Raw genomic sequence first — 17,219 nt, forward strand, 5'->3', positions numbered from 1 at the left:
ATGAATTAGCCTTATCAACCCTTCTCAGCCTAGTACTTATACCAGGTTAACTCTTAGAAATGCCCCCACATCTTTGCATTTCATCTCACTTGCAAAAGCAATTAAGTTTAGAGTTGAGAGCCAATATCAGAGCCCTTGTCAGGAAACAGAATTCACCCTGGATGGTTTGAATGAAGACTAATGGAAGGAACAGTTACAGAGAGTTACAGAGGTGCTGGCCAGGTACCACGGGGCACTAGGGGACTAACGACAATGGGAAATTAATACCACTGCTAGGGCTGAGGGGCAAGGGGAAGAAGTAGAGCTATTGGGGCCCAGTGGGATCTGGAACTGGGGAGGGGCTGCTCAGCAGGAGCTATAGCCAAGAAGAATGGTGTCCAAAGATGTGGCATCCAAGGAGAGAGGGAGCTGGGAAGAAGTACGTAGACCTCCCTCCTCTTTTCTCCAGCCCCCTGCTGGGCCACTGGTTGGATGAACCAATGGGGTGCCAGAAGGCAATAGAGGCAAGGTGATTTACTCTACAGATGTCGGTTGATCAGGACAGAACAGGACCCAAAATATACAGGAGTGAGGCAAACCAGTCAACCAGCACGGAGGCTATCAGATGTGTACTGCCTGACAGAGTGCTGAGCACTTAGATAGTGCACAGTACATGTCTCCTTCCCCTTGCCTTCTAGGTTTTCGATGTCTTAAAAGAGCACCAGCGAAGCCATTGAGGCAGAGAGAAGGAGGAAGAGCACCTACTAAAAGAGCAAACCCTTGAATCAGGATCTGTCTGAGCTCTGGCCCTCTTGGTGTGTCTGCAGAGAAGCTCTCTATATAAATTGTCCTCTAGTTCATGGTTACCACCGGGCAGGCATTACACCAGAGACATGGAGGTCCAATCAAGGAGATGTTAATTTCGGAAAAAAAAAAAAATCTGTTTCTTGTTTCTCCTGCCTAGAGATTTCCAGTGCTCATATCTGGTAGCTAGAGACCACACTGGTGCTGGGAATAGCTCACCCGGTACTTGACAGACTGGCCTCTTAGAGCTCAAGAGAAGACTGGGCTGCATCTGTAATTTGAGCCTTCCAATATATTTAAAAAGAGAGAAAATGTATATTAGGTTTAGAAACACCATAGGGAATCATTAATGTTTATATGTGAGAACTGAACTTTTTTCAATGCAAAGAAACATAGTACAACCTAATCGTACTTTTCACAAGATAATTATAGGCATTACAGAAATATGGAGACACAGCACACTATAGGTGATGTGGTCTGGTAATAGGGTATCAGTTCAAATTTATATGATGAATGTCTCCTGTTTTAACCCCACTGTTGTATCTATGAGGCTCTGTGACTCCACTGAGAGAAAGTATCAGAAGTCTGGATCTAAGGCTGTTGTGAATTAGGGTCTTGCCAAATCTGTACCCCACCCCTCCATCTTCTGTATACTTTGATTTTTGTTGTCTCTATTCCTTCTCAGACCCAGGTTTGGAAAGACTCAAAATTGGACGATGTCTGCATTTTGGTCGAGCATGAGTGAGTGAGACTTGCAGGAACATATTGCTGAGCAGAGTGGTCCAGCTCACTGCTGTGGTTGACAGCTCTTCTGTCTCCAGATGTTGACATTTTTAGATCACTGCTAGTTCAGAGACGTCACCGAAGAAAGAGAAAGTAAATGTAAAATCGATATCTTCTTTAAAAAATGTTAAAAAAACAATGAAATGTCCATTGAAAGATTTGGGGGCCATGATTGAGACTGCCTTAGTTTTAAAAGTGTGAATTGTTCTGTGCCTTCAGCTGTATATCAGCAGTGCATTAATAATATAGGGCAGTGGTTTACCAATTTGGGTTGTACAAGAGGGACTGAAGAAGCTTGTTAAAAAGGCAGATCAAATGCTCTCCTTTCTTGATGCCTGGAGTCTACCTTTTTAGCCAACACCCTAGGTGGTTCAAGAAATATAACTTAGGAAACACTGCAACATGGGATGTTGACCCCCTTAAGCCTTTATAACGTGCTGACAATCAGGAGAATTTTTTTTTTTTTTAATCAGAATTGTAAAATTCCTCTGGATCTTCTTCTAGACTGTACTTTTTTGTTTTGTTTTGACCCTTTGACTTCAGGCAACCTGTCATTGGTAGGACAGATGCACAAGAAGTAATTTCCCTAGAGAGGGATCCTGCTGTCACATGGTAGGAGATGCTGTCTTGTTGAAAAACAAAGAAAACCTTCCATCCAACTCGGTGGTCTCCCTGAAGAGATCGGAAAAGTAATCCAGTGGTGTCTGTTTGTTTCAAGCCCGTGTTGTTATTAATCCTGTTACTTATGATAATGCTTTCCATTTACAGGCTTGCTGTCTCAGAGGAGTTTTATGTATCGTGTACTAGACCCTGCTGGGTGATTAAGCCACTCAGTCGGCATCTTACAGGCCACTCGAGGACTGTTTGCTTATGGCAGACAACTACTGCACTTCTCAAAGAGCTCGCTGTGCGGTGCATTAGCTGTTGCTGATGGTTCCTTAGGAAGTGGGTGGTGGGGGTTGGGGGTACTCGGGACCTAATGCTTTGGGGGTCGAGGCACACAGAGATGGAGTTCTACTTCCGATCCTAACCCTTCGTTGTTCCTATATCGTTAGAATCTTCTTGGCCCCTTCGAGTGAGGGTGGGGTGGGGCAGCTCTTTCTCTGTAAGGTTCATTATCCTCTAGGGAAAAAATATGAGTAGTTAATTTAATAATTTTGTAAATAAGAGAAAGACATAGCATATTTCACTCATCAGGTTTTAAAATTTCAGTTTAGAATACAGAGACTTTGTGGCTAATCAAGGCAGTGACTGTCAGGAAGGAGACTCGTGGGAGAATGGACAGTTATGCAAGTGAGAGCTTCAGAGGGCAGTTTGCCCACTTCTATAGCATTTTAACACAAAACCCTTTAAAACTCCAAAATCCATGTGGCCTTTTCACAACTGTAGTAAGGAAGGCTGTGACCGATTTACATAAGTTAACGATACTTTCACTGCCCACTGTTCCTCCACCCTCTCATCCAGAGGCCCACCAGACTCCACACCTGGCCTGTCCATGCTGTGTCCAGACATGCGGGTCATAGGACAAAATCAAGGCTCATCTGGGGAGGCAGAGGCCTGGTGGTACCCCGATTTGACCTGTCATGGGAGACAGGAAGCCCCCTGGCTTCACTGGCTGGTTGGCATGTCCCTACTGCTAACATAGACCTCTGTCATTGACTTCGATTCTCAATCTCTGTGGGATGATTGGGGTGAAACTTCCATTCCCCACCCCTTTTTATTTAAAGCCAGGTAACACTGACCACACTCACAGACTCTAACCCAGGAAAATGGTCAAACACCAGGCTTCTCCAAGACCCACACCATTTTACCAAGTTATAGGCGAGACTTTACTGGAAAAGCGAGCCACCCTGATGAACATGCTGTCATTCTCTCCATAATGAACTACAAGACAGTTAAGGTCATTAAAAGAAACACTGCTTGTTAAAGTGTGAGCGAGAAGCCTCTTTTTACCTCTCAGTTTGAATCTGACCATTGTTTATGAGGATATTACTCTGTGAGGTTTCTCGGCCATTTGTGACCTTTTCTGCTGGTCGACAGTGTCCATTCTAAACAAGGAACAGACTTATTCCTCAAAATGCTGAAGCTTAAGAATAATAGCAGTTCTGATTGAAGAGGCCAAGGGCTGATATTTCTGTCACCATGGCAGCCCTGTGTTTTGGGACAAGGAGCCCTCTTTCCAGCCCTTACTCTGATTCTCTGATGGAAGATGCAGGGGGTGGGTAAGGATGCACCCACTTTATTCAAGAGTTTTGGAACTTGTTAAGCAGCCCCTGGGAGAGTCTACTTTTTCTCTGCTATCTGGACATTTCTATTGCTTGGACAGCTCTGCTGCTACCACCTTGGCCCAGGCCACTGCTATTTCTGCCCGGGCTATGTAATGGCCTCTGCTTCTGTTCCCCTTTCCCTATCTACACGGCATCCACCATAAGCTTTTGAAAATGCAGACCAGATCTTCTGCCAAGAGGCAGTGTGGTGCAGTAGTTGAGAGCTTGGTTCTGAAGGTGGTCTGCTTGGATTCAGTCTTTAACTAGCTGGGTGACCTGGAACAACTTAATTAACTTCTGTCCTCATCTGTACAATGAACAGATAAACATCCTTATAAGTTTAGATTCCAAAACAGACTCGTGACCAGGCCTGTGAGGGACAGCATGGTCCAAGGCCAGGTAATTTCTCTAGCTTTATCTCAGTTAGTTTACCTGCCTCCTTCTCTGCTTTCTGCTCACACTGGCTTTGTTCAGCATCTCCAAAACACCAAGGGCCTTTGCCCAAGCCTTTTCTCTGCTGAGAGTATTTACCTGCTTCCCTCTGCCAGCTCCTGCTCCTCCTAATTGTCCATTCCCCAGGGAGGCCTCCCATACCACTGAGGTGAAAAGAGAGCCCTATCATTCTCTGCTGTGGCACCCCCATTCTTTTCTTTCATAGTATTTGCCACAGTTTATCATTTTACATTCATTTGATAATTTTCCAGATTGATACTTTCAAGCTCTCCTATGCTTTAAGTCCCATGTAGCTAAAGAAGGGCCTGTAGCATGTAGCATAGGTCTGGCCTCTACTGCTCCCTAACTATGTGATGAATGAACATGCCGCCCCACCTGAGCTTGTGAGTGGCTTTCCTGAGCCCACTGTCAATGTGTGACAATGTTTATTTTAAGACAGAGAGCTTTCTGAAACATTCTAGGTCGCAGGTCAGCCATGGAGTGGGGAAATACATGGCTTAGTGGTTCTCAAATTGTAGCATGAATCAGAAACACCTGGAGGACTTGTTAAACCTCAGAGTGTTGGGCCCCCCCTCAAAGTTTCTTTCTCTGTAGGTCTGGGATGGGACTGAGAATTTGCATATCTAAGTTCCCAGATGAGGCCAATGCTGGTTTGGGGGCCACTCTGAGAACCAATGATAGAGATATGGGCGTAGCTCATGTTTATCGTGCTTTATTTAATTGCGCTTCACACGTTACATTTTTTACAAATTGAAGACAAGACCCTCCACTAGCAAAGAGATTACAACTCGCTTTATTGCAGTGGTCTGGAACCAAACCTGTAATACCTCCGTGGTCTGCCTGTCCATAGGTAGCAAAATAGTTACCATAACAGGGCTCAGAGGCCTGCTGGATCATGGAATGCCACAAAGGAAATAAAAGCTAGGAGAAAAGGGATCATAGTGTCTTGTTATGGGCCATCCAGGTGAGTTTGTCCTAGTTCCTGTGTCACTTGCTTTGTATAGTTTTGTGTGAGGTTGGTAACCACCTCACAGTGGAAACAGCTCGTCTTCCTACTTCTTTTGTTGCTTAGGTGGTAAAATCTAGGGGCTAGAAAGGTTTGCGGTACAGAATCTCCCAGAAGAGTGTTTTAAAGGAGCTTATTATAATCGCGTTGTAAAGGCCTGAAAGCGTGGATCCTGGTCGTTCGACTGAAGCTGGATTTAGGGTAGTTATTGATGGCAGTCCTTCCTGCCGCACGTTCTGTAGAAACGCTCCTTCTAAACGACTCTGTGATGGGCCCTCTTGGGTTTCTCCTCACTGACAGAGCCACAGAAAGCTCTTAGGTTTATTAGTGGCCTTAGAACGAGTTAGGCAGTTTCCAGAGGCATGATCCCCTCCTTTCCCGTCACAATCACCACGATATTTTCATGGGTTTCAGGAGCTTTTCATGGCCCCAAGTGGTCACTCATTGCTCCGTGTTGGGAACGGAAATGGTGTTGCTGGAGCAAGGTCTTTGGAGTCAGATGCATCCACGTTTGATGCTGTTCCTGGTAACTAGCTCCTCGTTGGTTTTCCTGTCCAGTAAGATGGGGATGATGATATCTAGGGAAGCTTATGGTATAGGGATCAAGCAGAGGAATCGAGTTGAAAAGACTTGCCAGTCTTTTCACTGTTGTAACCATGAGCAAGTGATTGAATCTTGCTAAGCCTCAGCATCCTCTTCCATCATGTGAGGATTAGAGTGGTACCTACCTCATAAGGTTCTTGGGAAGATAAATACCTGTGAAAACTGGTCGAATCCAGTAAAGTTTCTAGTTAATGATATTGTGCAGTTGTTATTTTCTTGGTTTTGACAAAGGTTGCGTAAGATGTTAGCATTGAGGAAGATGAGTGAACAGTATATGGGGACTCTACTATCTGCAGCTTTTTGGTAAATCTAAAGTTGTTCCAAAATGAACTAAGTGCATCTGTAAAAAGTTTGTGAAGTAGTTAGCAGGATGCTTGAGGTTTAAAAAGCCCTCAGTAAGTGCTGGCCACTACCATCATTGCTAATACTATAAGTACAGTTACTACCACTGATACCTTGAAGGGTCGTCATAATCAATGTGTGTGTCTCACTGACCATTCCACAAGTAGTGTATTAGTATCCTATGGCTGCCGTAACAAGTTGCTACAAACTTCGTAGCTTAACACAAATTTGTTATAGTTTTGGAGGTCAGAAGTCCAAAGTAGGTCTCATTGGGCAAAAATCAAGGCGTCAGCAAGATTGATTTTTTTTCTGGAGGTTGTAAGGGAAGACTGTTTCCTTGCCTTTTCCAGCCGCTAGAGGTGGCCATGTGCTCCGTGGCTCGTGGCCCCCCTCTATCTTCAAAGCAGATGATTAAAGCACTGACTTCTGCTTCCATGATGACATCTGCTTCTCTAACTCTGACCCTCCTCTTTCTGTTTTATAAGGACGCTTATGATTACATTGGGCCCACCTGGATTATCTACAATGCTCTCCCGTCTCGAGATCCTTAACATAATAACATCAGCAAAGTCCTTATTGCCATGTAAATATGGCAAAGTCCTTTTTGCCATATTTACCGGTTCTGAGAGTTGGGACAAGATATCTTTAGGTGAGGGCATTATTCTGTCCGCCACAAGTGGTAAGCTGTCTTCCTTCACTTTTTTATCATTTGCCTACGTCCCAGGTACCCTACCCAGTACCTACTGAGAGGGCAGTATTGTTTAATTTCTTTGGGTGAAGCTTTGCTCTCCAGCTGTTCCTTTTGGAAGCCTGGGCTCTATGTGGGTGGGTGCTGAGGATGCAGACCGCGCTTGGTGTCTACTAGATAATGTGTGATGTACAACTGGGCACCGTGTTACTGAGTGTCCATATGGTAGGTAATGGACTCTCATTGTTCAGTTGTGGGCCTGGTACTTTTTGGTACAAAAATGGTGACAACAGCTATCTCTTTGTTAACAAATAGTGCTAACATACTCACTGTTTAGTCTGAAGGCCGATTATACCTAACCCCTTATGAACACAGATTGTGTGTGGGTCATGGATGATCCTGGATGTCATACTCCCTTAGTTCTCTGGTCAAGACCTTAGTCTCACCCCATCTCCTTTTCTTCCTATCTCTGTCTAAATCTGGACTGTGGAACATGGTAGCCACTAGCCACGTGTGGCTGTTGAGCAATTGAAATGCAGATAATCGGAACTGAGATATACTGTAAACGTAGAATACACACTGAAATTTGGAGACAGTATGAAGAACAAACGATTTCATTAATAATGTTTAGATGCCGATATTACGTGTTTTGCAATAATATTTTTGATACATTGGGTTAAACTACATTATTAAAATTATTTTTACCTTTCTCTTTTTACTTTTTAATGTGGCTACTAGAACATTTAAAACTACATACGTGGCTTGCATTGTTTTTCTTTTGGAGAGTGCTGGTCTAAATCCTACTCGTAATCTGTGAGAGATGGGGAGAAAGAATGAGTGTGAGGTCCTGTTATTCTTATCACAGCGTCGTGTAAAAGGCTTCCTCAGGACTTCTGTTTTTCCTTCTCTCCCTCCTGTCTGTCTTTCTGTCTTTTTGTTTCTCGCCTCACTCTTTTTCGTTTACTTGTAACAAGGCTGCTGAATGAGCCTCTGGAGGTAGGAATGTTAAATCATTTGAATCATGATGAGGTGGCTCAGAAAAAAAGGTGGCTAGGGCTATATACTGGCCCACAAAGTTAGGAAATTAGTCACGACTTCCATCCCCTTTCCCTGCCCCTTACACCCCGGAAGATTCTGGGTTTTGTTTGTTTTGTTTTTGTTGGGGGGTGGGGACATATCTTTTTAAAAGCTCCTGAAGGGATCCTGACATCTGTTTCCCAAGTCTGCCTTGAAAATTGTGGCTCTGGAGAAGGGCAGGGGTCCAGTGGCTCTGAGATGGCATCAGAATCACCTGTGGTGAAAATGCAGATTCCTGGGCTCTGCACTGCTGGATTTTGCTGAGAATGAGGGTAGAGTTACACCGAACAAATCAAACATGTTTACCTGACCGGTGTGGCAGCACAGACCGGCCTACAAGATGAGGTTCAATTTCCACTTGTGCTGCTTGGGAGCGGCGCTGATGAGGAGGGTGGGCGCAGCTGTCGGTGTAGGCCAGGTGGACACAGCTGGTCCTCCCCTGCCCAAGCACCTGATGATGGTTTGTTGGGCCTAAGAGGTCATTCTTTCCTCCAGCACTCTAAGGAAAGGGCAGTGAAAGGTCAAGAGCGGCTGGAAGGTACATGGCCAGTACAAAAGTTACAAGTGAGGGCTGTGTGGTTAGTCAGGGTTCACATCCTGGCTTTGCCACCTGTCAGCTGTGTGACTTGGTACGGGTTACTTTACTGCTGCGTCTTTGTTTTTTCATCTGCAAATGATAGTAGCTCCTTCACCTGCAAAGGATAGTAGCTCCTAAAAGGGATTGTTGTAAAAGTTACTGGTACTGGAGCATCTGGCTTGTCAGTGAGCATTCAGGACTGCTAGCTGAGGCTCTGCTCTGATTAGTGGTATCTGATGCTTCTGGTGAACTTCAGGCTATCATCAGCCAGGAGGAGGCAGCTGACTTAAAAGTTTTAGCAAGGAACATCTGTGAGCCCTGAGGCTTGATGGGCGAGGAAAAATGAGGACAGCTGGAGATGGTGGGGTACGAGAGTGAGGAAGCTTAGAGGCAGAGAGCTGCATGGAGACTTTGGGATAGTCAGTGAGTTTGTAGCTCTTTAGAGAAATTTAGACTTTTATGAGGCATAGGTCACACACCTTGGATTCGGACAAGCGTTCCTCAACCTGCATCAGAGGGAGTGACTGTTTTTGCATCAGCCGACCGAGTGGGACTGGGGTAAGAGCCTGCATGCCTGAGCAAGCTGTGTGTGGAGGGGGCTGCTGGGCCCTGGGCTGGGCCTGGGAGAGCAGGAAGGAAGGAAAGCCAGTTTTCAGCTTTGTGTGGTAAGACTATCACTGACAAGGCATGTATTTCTGGTGGGAACCTGGTTACCTAGTAACTTATATGACTTGTGACAACTGGTTTCTTGCCCTTCCTCTCCCCTCCAGCAGTTGGGGGACCTGAGCCAAAGATTGGCCCCTTGGGCCTCCTGGGCCCCTGGACTCTGAGCTTGAGCTCATAGGAGGAGGAAGCCAGGAAGCACATGGCCCCTAGGAGGAGAGAATGGGAGCACCAGGCCTTTCTTTGTTCCCACTTCTCTGAGTTTTCAGAAACTTGCAAACTGATCTTCAAGAGTAGAGTTTATTTTTCTTCCCAGTAAGGATGTGATCCTGGCTAGGGACTGCTTTTTGTGGGCTTGTAGGTTTTCATCCACTTGTTTGAATATTCATTTCAAATCTGGATTTTTTCTGTCTCAGTATTTTGGGTTTTTTTTTTGTTAGAGTGGTTTCAATCCTAGACTCGTTTTAAAAAAAGTAACCAATAGTATTAGTGTATTTTCCTTTTGGGAATGACATTACAAGTGTTATGTGTAAATATGAGTAGATATGAATATTTGGAATTTGGCAAAGCGCTAAAAATGAGGATGCACATATTCGTCTTAAAGAAATAGGTCTCCTTCCAGCTCTCAATGTAATTTTCTTACATTCACTCTTGGAGACCGTGGCTGAAGACTCTCAGAGGTGGTAGGGCCTGTTTTATGGACTTAAAGTGACCGAAAAGAGATGACAGTGATGTGAGTGAGGAGCGCACAGGTTTTTTTCCATTTCCAGTTGTGTTTTGACTGAATCATAACATTTAGTAAAATCTAATTGGGTTGTTGACTATGTACTTGAGAATTTTTCCTTCATTTAATTCTTAGACTAACTCTTTGAGGTTGATTATTAATTTCATTATACAGATAAAAATGCTGAAGCTGAGTGGTTGAATAATTTCCCTAAGGTTCCAGAGCTAGGGTCAGAACAGAGTTGGGATTTGAACACAGGTCAGTTTTATTCCCCTAACCATGTTGTTTCTACTGTGCTACATGTGCCCTTAAGGAGGTGTAATAGGAGAAAAAGGGATAGAGGTAACATTTATTGAAGGCCTACTGTGTGCTAGGCACTATGCTAAATGCTTTGTCTTTGTCCCTATCTGATGCTCAGTGACCTTGGTGGGGGTGGGGGTTGGTAATTATCTTTGATGCCCAGAACATGAAAAGAGGCTTAGCGATGTTAAGTACCTTGCTGGATAAATAAATGGTGGAGCTGGAATTCACGAGGCAGCTGGAGTCAGAGCCTGGTCTCCATCCCTCAGCACAGAGCCTTCAGGGGCTCCCGGTGTGCAGACAATACATTAAGAGATCTTATGGTCTGAGACATCCACTGTTGGAACAATGAATTTGCAAGCATGGATAGTGGGTTATCAAATACTTGCAAAGTGTTGATTTTTGTGTAATGTTGTGGGTCTAAAATGCTACTCAGAGATGCCAGGAAGTGTCAGACATGTCCTGCTCTTGAGTTGACAGTATGGTTATGGGTGTTACCATACACAGGAGGGAGCGGGCACTTCAGGTTTGGGAGATTCTCAGAGTAGATATAGCATGTACAGGCATACTTTGGAGATATTGCAAGTTTGGGTCCAGATGGATTAAGACCATCACTGAGAAGGCACATATTTCTGGTGGGAACCTGGTTACCTAGTAACTTATATAACTTGTGACATCTGGCTTCTTGCTCTTCCTCTCCCCTCCAGCAGTTGAGGGACCTGAGCCAAAGGTTGGCCTCTTGGGCCTCCTGGGCCCCTGGACTTAGAGATGATGATGCTGAAGCCACCTTATTGGAGCAGAAAGGCCTTGCCTTCAGGGCATTTCCCAAGGTCTGTCTGGCAGGTGGTCAGACATGGATTGGGAGTGGAGTTGGGGGTGGGGAGGATGAGGCTGGAGAAAGGTCTGCCAGGTTACAAAGCTATTGTTGTGACCTGCTGGGCTGGAAATGGGTAATGTTGGGACTCTCATCAGGGTTAGTGTTTCAGCTGGCTGGCTGTGGTCCTTAAGCAAAGGTGAATAACTTGGGAAGAGGCAGAAATCGGCCTTGCTGATGTGACTGAGTTGGAACTCAGGAAAGAGGAACACTTATCCGGGATTAGATGACTTTCACAGGCTCTAGGGGAGGAATATGTTAGTTTATCATTACCTGCTGCCCCCAGGATGAATTGATTTGCATATTTATTAGAAAACTCTCCACCTTAATTTCTTGTCCTAGCTTTACAAAGTTCTCGTGTGTTACTTTATCATTGCGGCGTGAGAGGCCTAGGTCTGCACTATATACCAATTTGAATCTGACACCATGGGAAGTTCCTAAAATTACCTAAAGGGGTTGGAGCGGGTGGGGGGACGTGGGTTGGGGTGGGGGACATTCAGACTTTAATCCACAACTGTATAAACCAGTATTGACAGCTATGAGAGCTGGCTTGTCTTGGGCATAGAGTTCAACCTTGGGCCTGGTGCATAGACAATGGGGAGGGAAGAAGAGAAAAGCAAAGAAGAAGCGAGGGGAGAGAAGAAATGCACATTTAGGGCACTTGCAGGTTGTAAGATCATTGACCTTGCCTGTTTATCACTACATGTCCGACCTGGGGCTGTTCTAATCCAGCAGTAACCAATACTGTATTTTAGGCTCCTCCCCCAAATAGGTGCTATACCCAAAATTTCTCAAGATTTTAATTCCTAGAAATCTTTTAAGTAACCCTCCAGGTCAGGTATCACGGAAAGGACCGAGGCTCTCTTGTCTAGCCTCCTGTCAGACTGTCACTGTCATGAGACCTTATCTCATTGCTAATTATCCAACTTTTAGTGAAGCAAGTAAGTGAGAATGGTATGAAATACCGTGATTCGAAAGGTGGTTTCTTTGCATTGATTTCCTTAATAATTAGAAATGAGAGACCAAATTTGAGGGCCATGACTTGCCAAGGAGAAATAGCAAAGACTAACTCCTCACTGGGAGAGAGCTTGGCGAGGATTTGCCTCAGGGATGGCCCTGTGTGGGTGGCCCTGCGTGTGTGTGCGGCTGCTCCTGGTTATTCCTGAATGGAAGGGTTTATGATGATAGTTTCTTCTTACCTCTCACTTCTGACGCTTTCTGTTCTATGTGGTGGGTCGGCTTTTATAGGTTTACCAAGTGGCCTAACATCTCAAGGCATGCTGTTTCTTAAAAGGTGATAGCTAAAGACACTGTTATGCCCCAGTTAGTCTGATGAAGCCCATAGCTAGTTTTGTAGTGAAGAGGCTCTGTCCTCCCGCACAGTTGTTTGTAGGATATGAGATGAAAAGGTGCTCTCCTGAAATGTCTCTATACCAGCGCTGGCTACTAGAACTTTCTGCCATGAAGGAGATGTTCTGTATTTATGCTGTCTACCTTAATAGTCACTAGCCCCATGTAGCTGTTGAACACTTGGTATGTCACTAGTATGTATGAGGAACTGAATTTTTAAAAAAAGTTTTAATTTAAATAGCCACATGTAGTAGTAGCTGTCATACTGGAGAGCACTGCTCCAGACAATGGTCAGAGGTAACTGATGGCTGCATTTGGGACTTGGATATTGGTCTTAGTTGGGTGGACTTGTTTGTGAGGGGAGATTTCTTTAGACACAGGGTATTCTAGTGGACATTCGAAAATCTAATAGCGTAGATTTGGGAAATTGTATTTAAATGTTGGAATTCAAAGACTTGGGTCAGTTGGAACTGGACTAGGCAGGGAAGCTTCTTAGAGGAAAAGGGCGTGCATGAGGCTTTCAGATCTTCTGGAATAATGTCTAGGCAGCCGTAAATGGACTGTTTACTCGTGTTCCTAGAGAAGCGGTATGGTATGGGAGCCTGACAGGCCTGTGTGAAGATGGGGGTCACCCACAGGAGATATTTAGCTTTCTGAGCTTCAGGTTTTTAACTGCAAAATGTGTATAATAGTACTACCTCAAAGAGCTGTTATGTTAGATAACACAGAGCTCCTAGCGTCTTGGCACATAGCAAGTTCTCAATTCATGGTGGCCTTATTATCAAAATAGGATTAGCATATATACACCAAGGTCCCTGGCTGTCTAAAACTGCATGATGAAACTGAATTCATGCTCTTTTTCTTCATATCCTCTGATGAGGGAGACCTGTCTCTTCGCACGTGTTGAGCCTAGGAGTCCTGAGATTGTCACAGAGAGTCGAAAGAAGACAAGGGTGTAAAGAGGCTAAGTAATACACAGAGGGACCCTTGGAAAATCGAGACATATGTAGTATGATAAATAAATTCAACCGTTCAGTCAATGTTAAGGGCACGAGTTTATCAGTGCATATTGCGGTCTTCAGAATTCCAGCTTTCATTCTTCTCTTGTCCTAGAAGAGTATTAACTGGAATTTATGGCTTAAATGCTTTCTGGGGTTCTGGGCATTTATTTGCATGGCACCTTGGACACCTCCTAGAGATGATTCCATTACTATTTGTCTAGGTTCTGTTTACTTGAACACGTGAGGTTGATTTAATATCTTTCAAGAACTGAACATTGTCTTCCAGGTGTCATTAATCTCGCCTTTCTTACCCAGCTTAAGAACGAAATTCATCTAAAAGGAAAGGGAAATTAATAATATGTTAGTATTCACAATTCATCAGATTGTTTCACAGCAGGTATGAAATTAACTTCTTTGAATTAATATACACTTCAACAAATAAAAGGTATAGAAAAGGGGTATTTAAGAAATGCACCTTAATGCTTCTTGCTTTGATAATTAGTTAGATGATGGGTAGTATCTGTTGATAAGACCATTCAGTATCGTGAGGTCATCTGAGGACCCATAGTAAGTATTAAATCAACTTTCTTGTTTTCATATTTCACTGAGATAGTTGAGTTAAAGCCGGATAGTTAATGTATACTTGTTTCCTGTCAATTGAAAAAGGTTTGCCTAAACACTTACATTTTTGATTTCTATTTACAATAAACTAAATTTGACCCTGGGTGTTGTGTTTCTTTGTTATGACATGTGGTATGATCAGTTTCAAAGGATACATTATTATGAACACATTATGGAAAAGAATGGAGCGTTATAATTATAACACTATTATGGCTTTTGCTGAGGTTGATAAAGGACAGGCTTTTGTTACTGGATTGTGCCTGTAATTAAATCAGAAATAACAGGCAGCAGTCATCTTCCATTAGGGGTGAAAGAGAAGGAGCCTTACCGTTAAAAAGATCACATAAGGCGCTGAATGAATCATCCTCAGCCTCATCATGAGGATTTAAAAATAGAAAGGAACAGTTGACATCACCCTATAGAAGATTTTTAAGGAATAGAAAAATGCCAGAGAGGGTTTTAAGGAAAAGAGCTATCTGAAGTGATGTCCCAGCCCACGTGTTAATAGCCCGTTGGCAGTAGTTCTCAAACTTGAGCATGCTTCCGAATCTTCTGCAGGACTTGTTCAGATTGCCCGGATGGGCTGGGTTCCTGATTCAGTAGGCACGTGAGGCACTGAGTTTGTGTTCCAACTTCCCAGATGATGTTCACGTTACCTGTTCAGGGCCTGCCTACACTACGGCTAAGGCTAAGGGGCAGAACCAGGTGTAACTTGGGGATGGTTCCAGACACAGTTTTAAGATTAATTCCCTAGCACCTGTTAAAATAATTTTGGTGAAAATACCAAATTTTGTTTGGGATGGCATTCAAGTTTTGTAAAGGGGATGTGCTCTTTATGACACTGTAAATGAACATTAAAAATAGTTGCAAACCTAGATAAGTGGTCTCCTGGACTGCTGTCATCATGTCTTGGTATAACCTTGGGTAAACTTTGTTGGTTACAAATATTATCTCTATAATCCAAGTTAGTGATGAATTCAGATGTCACAAAGTTTGAATTTTTTTTTTTTTCTCATTTGTAAATCAAACACACTTTACCTAGGGTCCATATGTAGAACAATCCTTTTAACTAAGGGTATTCTAGGTCCCAAGGCACTAAATCGTTGTCATTGTCACAGCTGCCCGACAAAAGAGCTCTCAGCAAAATGAAAATGTAACACGTCAGGCACCACTGGTGGCTGTGGTTTCAGCTTCTGTTTCTAGAACTGCCCTTTTGTTATTTATTATCCTTTTATAGCGATAGCAACCACAGTAATAATTGCTAATGTTAGTAGAGTGCCCTTTGCCTCTCCGACGTGGAGGCTGTATTTTGCTTCTGTAGTGTTTGTGAATCCCCGCCATTATTTCTGGCTGAGGCACTGTGACTTCTTCTGATTGAAATAAGAAGTCAGAGGCTTGGAGAGGCACTTGGTTGTCCTCACACGGTTTATGACGGTTGGACCTCTGTGTTTGAGTCCGGGCAGTTTGAGCAATGTGGGGCACATTTAGATTTGATTATACTTTGGAAGGCTTCAATGAAATGGAAAGATCTTAGAAAGTTTGTTGAAGTATGATGAAACCAAACATATTTAAGGTTAAGATTTCGTAAGGTCTAATGTCCAGGACCACTCTAGATCTTTGTAAATGGGCAAAATTTCAATGTGTGGTAAATTCATCTGCTCTACCCAACATAAGATGCAAGCCATGTGAAGCCAGTATTATAATTATGGAGTCTTTGTTTATGTGACCATCTGATGTTCAATAAGGAAGACTGAATGACTTAAAGCTTATAAACATAGTCATGATTTGTTTCTAGTGTATACCACTGGATAGTCTTATCATTTGAAATCTTTTCCCTAGACGTGAAGATATTTTAGGCAGAGCCATAAACTCCCATCAGCTGTTTTCTTTGGTTTCTCAGTGAGCCACTTTTGCTTTTTAGGCTGTGAGAAAGGAGAGAGGGAAAGCCTGCTTTGAGTTATGCCCATGGTTGTTTTTGCATCAAGATTCATGATTCTCTGAAGAGACATTGTACATAGGGAACAAGAAGATGAAAAGCTTGGGTGTAAAATCGAAAAGGGATCAACCAGATGGATTCCAGTGCTGAAGGGCATGAAGGGAGTGGAGAGGTGTGAGACCACAGGTCTAGAATTGACCACCATTGTGTCTTCAGGTCCAAAGTAGACACTGCAGAGGTGGTTCGTGAACCTGCTTGCTTTATCATGGCCCACCTTTGAGATGCTTTGAATGAGGGTGGGAGGTGTAGGCAAGAAACTCAAATGCAGATTTCTAATAGCGTGCCTCCCTAGAGTGCAGAGCTGATCCAAGTAGATTATTTTGTTTGCGGGCCATTTGCAATATCTTTTATGCAAAATGTAAAATGAAAGCGGTAAATGTTGGTTGAAAATAGGATTCTAGTTTTTTCTAGCTACTCTTTCACTGTCTGTCCCTTGGAATTGCTGCTTTATTCGTTCTAGATTGAATTGCATTCCCATGATCTCTGTTTATAAATGCTTTCACAGTTTCGGTATAATTAAGAAAGGAAAATCAAAACATAAGCCCAAGAAGAGATTGAGGAGCCTGTTAATCCCCAGAAAAGGTACCTTCGGGTGAAATCTTGAAAGCTGTGGAGTGATGCTGTTTTGAAAATTAGGAAGGAGAAGGGGAACTTCCTTCACCGTTTTCTTTATCTATAGACACAGATGAAACGGCTATAAACTTTCCGTTTATATCCTTGGCTCCTCAGGAAATGATATTTAAGGTTAGTTGAACATTAAAGTTTTGCCTAGAATCAGAAGTGAATGGCCTTTTGGTTTCTTGATAATTATGAATTTTGGTAATGTATACAGCCAAGGATAATGCAATAGTTTTCATATAATTCTGGGAGTAGCTTATCTGATTCTTAAGGTAAAATCAAGATTGAATTCTTAATTAGTGTATTATTAAAGAAAAATCCAAATTTGAAAGCATTGGGAGAGGTAAAGGGTAATGAATTTTTTTTTTTGGTTATGTCATGAATGATTTTTTGAATCTTACATTGTTACTACTGGTATGATTAATAAGTCACCTACTTGATCTCAAAACTCACAAGGAAAATTGCCATATAACTACTGAGTGAGATGTTTATG

At 43.2% G+C, this 17,219-nt stretch overlaps 1 protein-coding gene and 1 pseudogene across 5 annotated transcripts in view; one reads left to right on the top strand and one right to left on the bottom strand.

The window, feature by feature from the left end:
- LOC120611977 (uncharacterized) overlaps positions 1-9,151 on the bottom strand; it is a 21,514-nt pseudogene extending 12,363 nt beyond the window's left edge.
- The window catches only part of MGAT5 (alpha-1,6-mannosylglycoprotein 6-beta-N-acetylglucosaminyltransferase), a 324,384-nt gene that overhangs the window by 24,102 nt on the left and 283,063 nt on the right, over positions 1-17,219 (top strand). The gene's annotated exons all lie outside the window — the stretch shown is intronic.

This window comes from Pteropus medius, unplaced genomic scaffold (assembly GCF_902729225.1).
Source record: "Pteropus medius unplaced genomic scaffold, Ma_sr-lr_union100, whole genome shotgun sequence".
Lineage (NCBI taxonomy): Eukaryota > Metazoa > Chordata > Mammalia > Chiroptera > Pteropodidae > Pteropus > Pteropus medius.